Genomic DNA, 12,479 nt, shown 5'->3' on the forward strand with positions numbered 1-12,479 from the left:
CTGTTAACAGACCAGAATGCACCTTAATTATTTGCGAGAAGAACGCCTTTCTCTACCTCTGATTTGTCTTAATTCATTCTCCGCAATCAATCCTAAACCCATGGGCACCCACCACTGCTCCTTTAACCCATTAAGACCTGGAACTGTGTCATTTTTAGATTTGAGCTAAAAAGCATTATTTTACTCTTTGGGCTATTCAAAAATAGCAGATCTACAAGCTCATAGCGCGGCACCGAGTGCCGCGCTATGAGCTTGTAGATCTGCTATTTTTGAAAAATCGTGAAAATGTGTGCAAATCTTCTGAATATATATATTTTTAAAGTGAACATTTTTAACTCAAATCGTTGCTTCTGGGGGTCCCTGGAACAAAATATTTTGATGGGGTCGGCGGCCAAATACATATAAATTTGGGGGTCCTTGACATGAAAAAGATTGAGCACCACTGATATAGAAACATACGTTTTTCAGAAAACTGTTGAGATTTAGGAGACATGTAGAATCGGCTTCGGGTCTCAATGGGTTAATGGAGGACCAAGTGGCTGTAAATGAGCTGATTAGACCTGTAATGTTGTTTGTTTGTAGATTATTGTAAATTGTGGTAATATGCAGGCAGGGTGAATGAACTGAGGTAATGCCGTGACAACACGGGCGCGTGCTTTTTTTTAGAGCGTGCTCGACTGTCTGTGACTTTTTTCCAGTTGTTTGGCACGGCAGCCGCACCTCGCCATTTTGAGGGCCTCAAACTTTTTCATGTCAAGGACCCCCTAATTGACACTTATTACCCCGCGGACCCCCATTTGAAAAGATAAGCCAGGGACCCCAATAAGAGAAGGTTTTTACGGCTCTCTAGCAGTGATTCTCAACCATTTTAATTTCAAGCACCCCCAGTTTGACATGCATTAGGCTACGGACCCCCATTTAATGGCATTTATACCTCTGGGACCCCAATTCACATTGTAAAACCAGTGTTAATTTAACTCTGAGAGTGTACAAATGGAACCAAATGGACCCGTTAGGGTCCATTTGGTTCCATTTGTACACTCTCTGAGTTACAGACCCATAAGGGTCCATTTGGTTCCTGTCCATCATTTAGCTGGGGACCCCCTGGAACCCCCTCAAGTACCCCTGGGGGTCCCCGGACCCCACTTTGAGAACAAATGTCTTAACCTATGTTAGTTAACTTAACCCCAAAGTGTTTTTTTTTTTTAAACTACAGTCGAGAGGCTGCACTGGTAGTGCAGCCTCTCGAGCCATTGCTCGCATTTTCAGCCATGCGAGCAATGGCTGAAAAGTAACATAGCGTTAAGGAGAACTCCTTCTAACACTATGGACCAGAGCTAGGGTTAGGCATCTATTTTTGTGAGGTTAGGCCGAGTTATATAATGTGTGCCGTCGGACCAATCGTACTTCGGAACAATGGACCGTCGGACTAATGCCACGGCACCGTCTTATTGTAGAGGTAGCCTACAGTAGGTGCTTGACAGTGTAACTGCAGTGCACAATAATACTGTATATAAAAGAAAAACGTCCCCGCTTGGCCATGGGAGATATATTGCACTTATGAGCTTCAGGCAGTACTACTTGACAACCAGTATAGGTGTCCTATCCGACACCAGGGTCTAAATTCCTCCCATTTCTCCACCACTGCAGATGTCCTAGTTATATCGTATTAACATACTCGACCATACGGATTGGTTAAAATCCACATTTCATTCATTAAAACAAGTTCCAGGATTGCAGCTTAACCCATTACGACCGGGAACGCATCTTGTCATTTTTAAATTTGAGCTAAAAAGCATTATTTTACATGTTGGTTATTAAAAAATAGCAGATATAAAAGCTCATAGCTACGAGCTTGTAGATCTGCTATTTAAGAAAAATTGTGAAAATGTGTGCACATCTATGAATATAGTATATATTCTTTTAAAGCGAACATGATGATTGATTGATGTACTTTATTTAGTAAGACATGAGAACAGTACATGAGAGTACATAACAGTACATGGAAGTACAAATTCACATTTTTTTTTTTTTTAAAGATTTGTTTTTGGTATTTTTTTATTGTTTTTATTGGAGAGGGACAGGGAAAGTATGTCGACAGGAAGAATGGGGAGAGAGATGGGGGAAGACATGCAGGAAAGGCCGACGGGAACGGGACGCGAACCCGCGGCACACTGCTATTAAGGGTTTGCAACCAGGGTGCCTAGACCGCGACGCCACGGTCTAGGCCACAAATTCACATTTTAACTCAAATCTTTGCTTCGGTCCCTGGAACAAAATATTTTGAGATGGAGGTCGGCGGCCAAAAACATGCAATTTTGGGGGTCCTTGACATGAAAAGGTTTGAGCACCGCTGATATAGAAACATCATTTTGTTCAGAAAACTGTTGGGATTTAGAGGACATTTGTTGAATCGGCTTCAGGTCTTAACGGGTTAAACTGCTGTGATATCTGCATCTTTCATGCATCCAGTAAGTTGATAGACGGGTATGGCACTGATCAGTTGATCCACTTGCCATATCGAGTCATAAGCCTCCTTGCACAGCCAATTGATTTTGAGTAAACACCAGGCTTAGTCCAAGTCCATTTTGTGGCAGACCCTTTCTAGAGAACGCCCCGTCCAAATGGCCACAGCTTTTTTAAATCTAATCCCTCTCCTTCTGATAGCATAGGCATCGATTTATTTTTTTTATCTCGCAGTGTGGCTTGGGAAGCAGCAGGATAATAACGAATTGTGGTTTCCATTGCCTTGCATCAGTCGTCTGCTGGTGGCAAATCATGAAGTGATCTCACTGTTCCCCACCTATTATATCTGACAATCATATAGTTCATTCATTCAGGACAGACAGACAGACAGACATCCACGGCGGTGCAAAGATACAAACACTTGAGTCATTCTTCCCCCATTATGAAGTCAAACAATCCATTTAGACCGCAGCTGTGTGTCATTTTTAAGATCTCTTTGGGGCTATTCAAAAATAGCAGATCTACGAGCTTGTAGATCTGCTATTTTTGAAAAATCGTGAACATTTTGCAAATCTTTGAATATGTACAGATTCTTTAAGCGAACGTTTGAATTTTTTGCTTCTGGGGATCTCTGGAACAACAGATTTTGAGATATATATTTTTTTAAATATTTAATTATCTTATATTTCTTTTATATTTTTATATTTTTTTATGTTAAAAAAAAATCACACCCAGTGTGAAGTGGGCGGTGTGTGGTCATCACAACATGACTCACTTAAAAAAAAAGGCAAAAAAATCTTAAGTCCATACTGCTATTCATAGGGCTGCACATGTGTCATGTGTTTCGCTAGCCAATCACAGTCCTGAATTTGCAAAGTCAGCCAATCACATTACAGCTAGTGGTGATGACACTAGCTGTAATGTGATTGGCTGACTTTGCAAAAGTATAGATTTGCATTGACTGTGGAAGGGTTAGGGTTGTAGACTGCGTTGTAGACTATTGGCCAATCACGGTGCAGGATTGGTCAGTGTCCAAAACTCACTTATAGGGGGCGGTTACACAGCCCCAAAAAAAGGATTTAGATTTTTTTTTTAGAATCGGCTCAGGTCTTAATGGGTTAATCATTTGTACCTCAGACAGTGTACACATGTAACCAAATGGACATGTAAGGGACGACATTTGTACACTCTCTGATAATTGTTAGACAGACAGACAGACAGACAGACAGACAGACAGACAGGTAGACAGATAGACAGTCGGCTGGTCAGATAGATAAATAGAGAGATCATATAAAAGACTTAAATCTGGCCTGGCCATCTGCACTTGGAATGACTGGCTTAGCGTAGTGAATGAACCTTTTAATAGATAATAATAAATACAGGCGTACGTTACATATAAATGTACAATCTATCAGCAGCAATAAAGTGGATGTACATGTACAGACTATCGTCAGTGAATATGATGTGAGGCTGACGGATACAGAGGAAATTGCACAGATTATTACGCCGGCTCCTCCAGTTATGTGCCGTTATGTCATTAAGTTTGCTCTTCTCTCTCTCTCTCTCTCTCTAGCACTAATTTCCCAGTAATACTCAGGACTGACAGGCTGTACTCCCTACTCCTCTACTCCCCATTCATCCCTCCAGCATTGTGTGTTCTCATTACATGATGTGACGTGTTCCGCGTTCCCATCACTGCTGTAGGAAGCCTAATTTATCCCTTTAAGACCTGAGGATGATTCTACAAATGCCTTATAAATCAGTAGTTCTCCAAACTGTTTTGTGCCAGGGACCCCCATAAGAGAAGATTTCAAACGCTTTCAAGATTTTTCAAACATTTTCTAAAATAGCAGATGTACGTAAGCTTGCAGCACGGCACGAAGTGACGCACTGTGAGATGGATATCCGCAATTTTTGAGAACCACTGTTCTAAACCACTAAATCCTAACAGTTTTCTGAAAAACTGCTATCTATATATAGCTAAAATCTAAAATGACACAGATGCTTTGCTGGTTTTAATGGGTCGTGCTCTGTCGCACAACGGGGGGTGCCGCACGCCGGAAATTAGCCGCCCGACAAGCTCACAAAGCTGATCGGACGCAGCGCACTGTGAGCTCGTATAGGTAAAGTACGTATCACAGGCTTAATAAGAGAGCTAATGGACGGGCTGATGACACGCCGGGCTGTAATACACCCTGGTGACTGATCATCATGCTATTAAACAACTGCCAACCGGCCTCCTTTCCCCCCTGTTGACTCTTTGCGATATCATGAAGGAATAAAGTGTAGAAAATGAAGCGTAGTAATGAGTAAAGCTATCCCCCATGCTTTGAACTGGAATGTTTTTTATTGGCATCATTTAAAAGGTACACAATAACCACTAAAAGCGCCAAAATGGATAAAATCACCCAAAAAAAGTGTTTCCATTGTGGTCCATTTAAAAACATTCAACACCTAATGCTACAGTATATTGTCACTGTTTTATAGGAAATGGGGGGAAAGGTGTTCCAGTGGATCCAATGTATGCTATTATTTAGCCACAAGCTCATCTTTAACCGATCAAAACCTGGAACGCATCTGTGTAATCACTTTAACCATTATTTTATACTTTGGCTATTCAATAATAGAAGATATACAAGCTCAAAACTTTGCCTCTGGGGGGGGGTCCCTAGAACAACATATTTTGAGATGGGGGGTCCGAGGCCAAATAGATATCATTTTGGGGGCCCTTGACATGAGCAAGTTTGAGAGCCACTGATTATAGCAACATTTAAACAAAAAAAAACTCTTAGGATTTAGAAGATATTTTTAGAATCCCCAGAAGCAAAGATTTGAGTTACATAGATTTGCACAGAGTTTCATGATTTGAAACAAAAATAGCAGATCTGCAAGCCCATACCGCGGCGCTATGGGCTTGCAGATCTGCTATTTTTGAATAGCCAAAGTATAAGATAATGGTTAAAGTGGTTAAAATCGAAATTGGCAGACGCTTTCCCGTTCTTAATGGGTTAATGATCAATCAACAACATAAAAAGGAGATTAAAAAAAACAAAACAAACAAAGGAAGATACAAGGTTTCTGCCCGACAGTGACGATATCCCAGTCGATCAATCGATTTGGTTCCAAATCCCATCAGGAGTCATAAACAGTATGGTGAGCATATAATCCTCACATTAATTCAGCTCTAACCTTGGGGCCAGGGATTGATTTGGAAGCAGGCCTGGAGTCGAGACCATGTCAATCCAACCTGCTGCGGTATGAACACAATAGTGCCAGTGCTTCTCAAACTTTTTTCATGTCAAGGACCACCAAATTGATATTTATTTGGCCGTCGGACCCCCATCTGAAAATTATTCTTTGTCAGGGACCCCCAGAAGAGAAGATTTATGTTAAGTTTTCCAAACATTTTCGATATTTTTCAAATATTTTCAAAAATAGCAGATATGCAAGCTCTCAGCGTGGCATGAAGTGATCCGCTGTGAACTTGTAGATCTGCTATTTTTGAATAGCCAAGGTATAAATGGATGAAGTGTTTAAAATGATTGTGATGCTGTATTAACACATTTTGCATGGGGACCCCCTGGAACCCCTCCAAGGACCCCATGGGGTCTCCGAAACCCCACCTTGAGAACCAATGCGATTGTGTATTTTGTTGATGTCGGTGCAGAAACCTCATGTCTCGTAACTCTTTCAAGATTCAAATTCCAAAATAGCAACAAACAAAAAATAGTAGATCTACAAGCTCAAAACGTGTCGTGATGTTTATAGCGTTTCAAGTGGGCCCGATCCAGAAAAGGTTGGGAAGCAGTATTGTAAAGGAGGACAGGAGATGAGGTGCTGAGGTTGGTGCCATTCTGCTGTAATGGAACCCTGCTGGGATGCTGATCTTGCATTTGGGACTTCCTGCTGCGCACATATTTAATCCTCCTCTCGGACTTTGTTCCCCTCTCATGTCACTCTCCATTTAACCCATTCAATCCGGGAACGCATGCTGTGTCATTTTAGTTGTTTTGGTATAACTATTACTTTTATACTTTGGCTATTTCTGAGCAAATCTTTGAATAACATTTTTTTTTTCCTTAAACAACATTTTTAACTCAAATCTTTGCTTCTGCGGGGTCTCTGGAACAACATATTTTGATGTGGATCGGCGGCCAAAAACATATCATTTTGGGGGTCCTTGACAAGAAAAAGGTTCGAGCACCACTTCAGAAAAATGAAGACATTTGTTGAGACATTTGACAGTTACAAATGTTCGCTTAAAAAATATATATATATTCAACGATTTGCAAAAATGTTAATGATTTTTCAAAAATAGCAGATCTATACGCTCATAGCGCCACACTCGGTCGCCAAAGAAAGCTTGTCGCCAAAGAAATCAAAAATGACAAAGATGCGTTCCCGGATTGAATGGGTTAAACCTTGTTCATTAATGCCAGTGGCGGAAAGTACACTATGTGGTTCTCAAAGTGTGGTCCATGGGGGGGGGGGGGGGGGTTCCAGGGGGTCACCAGCTAAAGTAGTTAACCCATTAAGACCTGAGGCGATTATTAAAAAAAAAAAAAATCCTAACAGTTTTTTGAAAAAAAGAAAAAAAAAAAGATTTTTCAAAAATAGCAGATCTACAAGCTCATAGCGCGGAACTCAGTGCCGCGCTATGAGCTTGTATATCTGCTATTTTTGAATAGCCAAAGAAATCTAAAGTGACACAGATGCGTTCCCGGTCTGAAAGGGTTTTAGTATAGCATCACAATCATTTTAACCACTTTACTTGATTTATTCAAAAACAGCAGATCTACAAGCTCACAGGGTGTCACTTCGTGAAAGTAGTTTGAAATAGTTTGAATTATCATTCATTTTGTTTACGCAAATCTTCTCTTCTGGGAAGGTCCTGGAACTTTCCTGCTGGGATTTCCTCCCTGAGATCGTTGCTTTCGGGCTGAAACCTCACAAGTAGTTGTAGATCTGCCATTTTCACTATTTTAAAAGTGTTTTTAAGATAATAATAAAAAAGGAAAGGTTTTGGACAAGGTTTCCACCCGACAGCAACGGTATCCAGAGTGCTCTTCCTTATCCCCGACCGTCGGCTATACGTATTGTTTTTCCAAGGATAGCATTGTTTAAGTCAAGGTCCAGCATACTATACGTGCAGTGTTTTACAAGCAATGCACACAATTTTTTAAGTCACTTGACAATAGGTGGGCGCTTCGACGGTGAGACCTCGAGGCTTGTGAGGCCCGTGCCTATGCAAGCCGCTAGGCAAGCGAGCACCCGCGCCGAATAGCCCATGGCCTTGTACAATCAAAGCCCCCCCCCCCCCCATGGTGGCCTTCAGGGCAATCAAGGGCACAGCACTCCCCTTACCTTCAGGACATGATTGCAATTCACAATTTAGGCATTTAGCAGATGCTCCTATCCAGAGCGACTTACTGTATGTAAAGCAAGGTAAACAAATGCAGAGAGACAGTGTATGAGCCTTAGGAAAGTAGGATCAATGGTAAACCCAGAATCTAGCATCAGTCTAAACAATATACTCATCCAACCCTACAAACCTTCCCACTCACATTGGGTCTCTTTTCGACTACAAGAACCAAGTAAACGTAGCCTATTTCACATTTTCGGGATTTGTTTCTATACGCTGTCGGCTCGGTTTCAGATAAGGTTCTTAGAACCTAATTTGGGCCCTGCTCAGATGGTACTCACTCTGAGTTCTGGGAACACACAAATAGTGAAAATAGCCGATCTATAAGTCCTAACCAACATACAGTATAAGTTTATACAGGTTCTGCACATTTCTAAAGTGACAATTTAAGACCTTTTCAATACCTAATAATAAGACCATTACTACGTCAAAAGTAACCAAGAAACTATACGATAATGAATAATCAAACATTGGCCAAATTGTCAAATATTACCTAAGAAAGAGGCGAAACATTTGAAAATAGATTATCTACAAGCTCACAGCGCCTCGCATCGCGAGGCGTTGTGAGCTTGTAGTTCGGCTATTTTCACAATATTTATCTGTGGAACTGAGTCAAACTAAAAATCTCAAATCCTTCATTCCAAGTGCTTGTCAGGTGGGGGGGGTCCCCAGTTCAAATATGATTATTTCGGGGGGGTCACAGCCTGAAAAGTTTGGGAACCCACACAAAAACAAACACCCTGAACAATGCTCCACACGTCCTAGACCTATCATCTCCCTCCTGGCTCCCAAGCTGTGGAATTAACTCTTTCTTACAGTCAGAACTGCAGACTCACTCCCCATTATCTACCGCAGTCTGAAGACTCACCTCTTCAGACTCCACCTCACCCCCCCCCACCCCTAGCACTCCTCTCTCCTTTGTATCCCTTCTTTTCACCTTTTCTCAATAGATGCTATAGGTATACAATGTATGTACAGTATTGGACAATGTATCTTGGTCCCTTGTTCTCAAGATTTTTTGTTATTCTGGTTTTTCTTCCCCACAAAATGTCAGGAGCGTTATTTAGATAACATTCGGTCTAGACAGATTCCAGGGTTCATTGTTTACCTGGTCTCCAAGTTTATTTTGAGGCACTACATTTCACTCTCTGCTTTACTTGCATTACTTGTTGTCACTCGACTATTTACCCTGTTGTTTGTGGAGTAGGGTTCATGTTTATTCTGTTTATTCCAATCTCGCACTTGTCACTATGGATAGGAGAGTCTGCTAAATGGCTACATTGTAACTGATAAGCGGCGCGGTCTGAGCTGGGGGGCGTAATAGGTTATCACGCAACACAAAATGAGCCCTCCCTTTCCCCCGTCGCAGACAATCTCGGGCCATCTCCGCTGAAGTCTTCCACAGCCCAAAAGGCTAAAACAGTACGGACACCTGTTGTTACAGTACATGTCTTGCAGGCAAAGGCCTCATTAATAAGTGCAATGGTGGAAAAAGTACTCAAACGTTTTGCTTAATTAAAGGTATCAACACAACATTGTAAAAATACTCTGTTACAAAGTCTGTTGTTCAAAATGCACTTGAGTAAAATTACAAAGGTTTTGGCATCGAAATATACTTAAAGTACCAAAAGTGAAAAGTATTCATTATGCAGAATGTCTGCTCACCCCATACGTATGATGGCGTTGCGTGCCAAAAATACCAATACCAATACCAATACAAACAAGCTCACAATGCGTCGTGGATACAAGACGTCGCAAGCCTGTAGATCGGCTATACTTTATACTACAGGCTTTTAACCAAAGCCTGCTGCTCAACGATCCACTGGCTTTCCAGAGCCCGAGCTGAGCAAATCTCTAAGTGTAGGGTTAAGGACGCTACACTCTGCTGACCCTGAACGTTACCGTGACGACGGCGAGACGCAGAGAGAGTGTGCCGCTGTCACTCCTCTCCTTTTGTTGAAGAGCAGTACAGAGAGAGAGAGCGAGCAAGAGAGAGAGAGAGAGAGAGAGAGAGAGAGAGAGAGAGAGAGAGAGAGAGAGAGAGAGAGAGAGAGAGAGAGAGAGAGAGAGAGAGAGAGAGAGAGAGAGAGAGAGAGAGAGAGAGAGAGAGAGAGAGAGAGAGAGAGAGAGAGAGAGAGAGAGAGAGAGAGAGAGAGAGAGAGAGAGAGAGAGAGAGAGAGAGCAAGAGAGAGAGAGAGAGAAAATGGACAGGGAAAACGAAAAAAAAAAGAAATCCATTGTCACTGGCTATTATGTCAAGAAATCCGGGCCCCTGCTCGCCTCCCCTGACTGGTTGGAAAGGCACCTTTTTCCTTGGTATTTGGGACGCGTATAGCATTACGGCTCTTATGATGTGCACATCAGCTCGGCTGAAATTGCTTTCAGTTCGTCCAAATCGACGTTTACAGGCCTGAGAGTCTGAGAGTGTACAAATGACCCGTATACGGGTCCATTTGGTTCCGTTTGTACACTGTCAGAGTTGGGGTTTCTACAGTGTAGATTGTAGATAATAAAAAAAAAAGAACACATCTAAAAATGGGTCTCTGTGGTCTAATGCATATCAAACAAGGGAGTCCTTGAAATTCAAGGCAGGTTGAGAATCACTGAACTAGAAAGCCTGCCGCACATAAGCCAGGCCGCTTCATAATAAACTGTTGCTGACACCTGGAAAGGTTTCTGCCACGCGGGGAGCTGCTATTAATGATTTGTTATTGAAATTACAGTACAGCTTTGTAGGCTGGAAAGTCTTAAACATGTCCCGTTGAACGGCAGCATAATTACACCCAGTTGGTGTTCAACTTGTTAGAGAGGCACAGATGGACAGCGATTACTCAGACCATTTATTAAGACGCCGCAATGAGACACTGCCAAGTTATGCCTATTTGCCCCCTTTTTTTTAACTGCCATCAGGATTTACAATCTATTACAATGCATATGCTGCCACATAACATGCCAAAATGAACACAAAAAAAAGAATAAATAAAACAAATAGGCCAATTGGGCCGGAGTGATGAATGTTGAATTTGTTACATATTCAACCACGAGTGAAAAAATGAGTCACAAGAAACAAACAATGGAGCTGGAATCCTCCAGGCTCCTCTGTGTCCTTTGGCGAGAGCAGATGGAATCTTTAAAAGCAACTGTTCGCGGAGGGAAAAGACAACAGAAAATGGGAGTGAGTGGTTGTTATGGGGATAATTATAAAAGGGGCAGATGGCTTACAGGGATGTCAGAGGCTGTCAGGTTATTTTTAGTCTCAACCCCAGCACACCGCAACCTTTTAAAAGCACACATCATCCACCAGCCAGCTATGCCTCCATCGGAGCATTCACCGATGATGACCCTCCCCTGGCTAATGTGGTCGCTGGCCGCGCGGCACGAGGTTTCAGAACCTCGTGACATGGTCATCTGCCCTTGGATATCGTCTCTGTCGGGCGGAAACCTCTTATCTCCATATTTTAACTTTTTGTGTATTTTTCCCCGTAAATTAATGCCCTATTTGATCACACTACAGCGACTTTACAGTGCCTTACTTTCGGCGCGAAGCGACGCGTTTTGAGCTTGTATATATGCTACATTTGCTGCTTTTGAATATGAATCCTGAAAAGTAACAGTTTTGGACATGTGAGTTTTCCACCCGACAGAGACGATATGCTTCTCTATTAATGCCTGCCTGTGATATCACACAACACACCCTGAGTCTGCTGGACCTTGGTAAATAATCGTGACCGTTGTGAACAAGGTTATTACAGTTTTGCGTTTTTTAATTAAACTTTTTTAATTTTGTTTTGACTTTTTGTTTTCAATTTCAGTTTAGTTTTGATTCATTTTTAAAACAGGTTTCCCAGTTTTGTTGTTGTTGTTGTTGTTGTTTTTTAAGGCTAGAATTCATATGAACTACCTACAGCAAAGATGCCTCGCATTGTAAAATCAGATCAGTGTAAAACAGTAAAGCAAGGTTGCAAAGACAGTAAAAGGAGCTAATACCACAGTTAGAAAAACTAAACAGACGTCTGTCTATTGTTTTCATGCTTTTTGTTGACTATGGTGGTTGGTAGCATTGGCCTCTGGTGAGAGAAGCTTTTATTTTTCAGGCAAGTAATGTTAATTGTAAAAGACCACAACATAAATATCTAAATCATTTTAGCTAGGATGCCAGGAAAATGGTCACGGTTTACGTAAACAATGTGACCGATGTAGACAACAATGACATGCATGTACTATAGTAACTGGTGTGGTCTTTCGGGCTATACAAGTGTGTTAAAGTACTTTGAGGGAAAATAGCCGATCTACGAACTCACAACGCATCGCTACGTGCAGGGGCGGATTAACCCCTCGTGGTGCTACGACCCGTTTCGGTGCCCACTGGGCACCGAAACAGGGCAAGTTGCAATTAGAAATACGGCAGCCCATGTTCAGTTTATTTTAATGATCAATCAATCGATTGTGTTCCTGCTTGGATCAATGGAACTAACATGAAAACTCCTTTTTCAAGGTTTAAAAGAAAACAAATACCATGACATATTTTTCCACACAAATGAATATATATATATATATATATATATGTATATATATGTATATATGTTATATT

At 41.6% G+C, this 12,479-nt stretch overlaps 1 protein-coding gene across 3 annotated transcripts in view; it reads left to right on the top strand.

Moving 5' to 3' along the window:
• Positions 1-12,479, top strand: part of trappc9 (trafficking protein particle complex subunit 9) — a 325,308-nt gene that overhangs the window by 292,942 nt on the left and 19,887 nt on the right. The gene's annotated exons all lie outside the window — the stretch shown is intronic.

Source organism: Gymnoscopelus microlampas, assembly GCF_963454915.1.
Source record: "Gymnoscopelus microlampas genome assembly, chromosome: 15".
In the NCBI taxonomy this organism is placed as follows: Eukaryota; Metazoa; Chordata; class Actinopteri; order Myctophiformes; family Myctophidae; genus Gymnoscopelus; species Gymnoscopelus microlampas.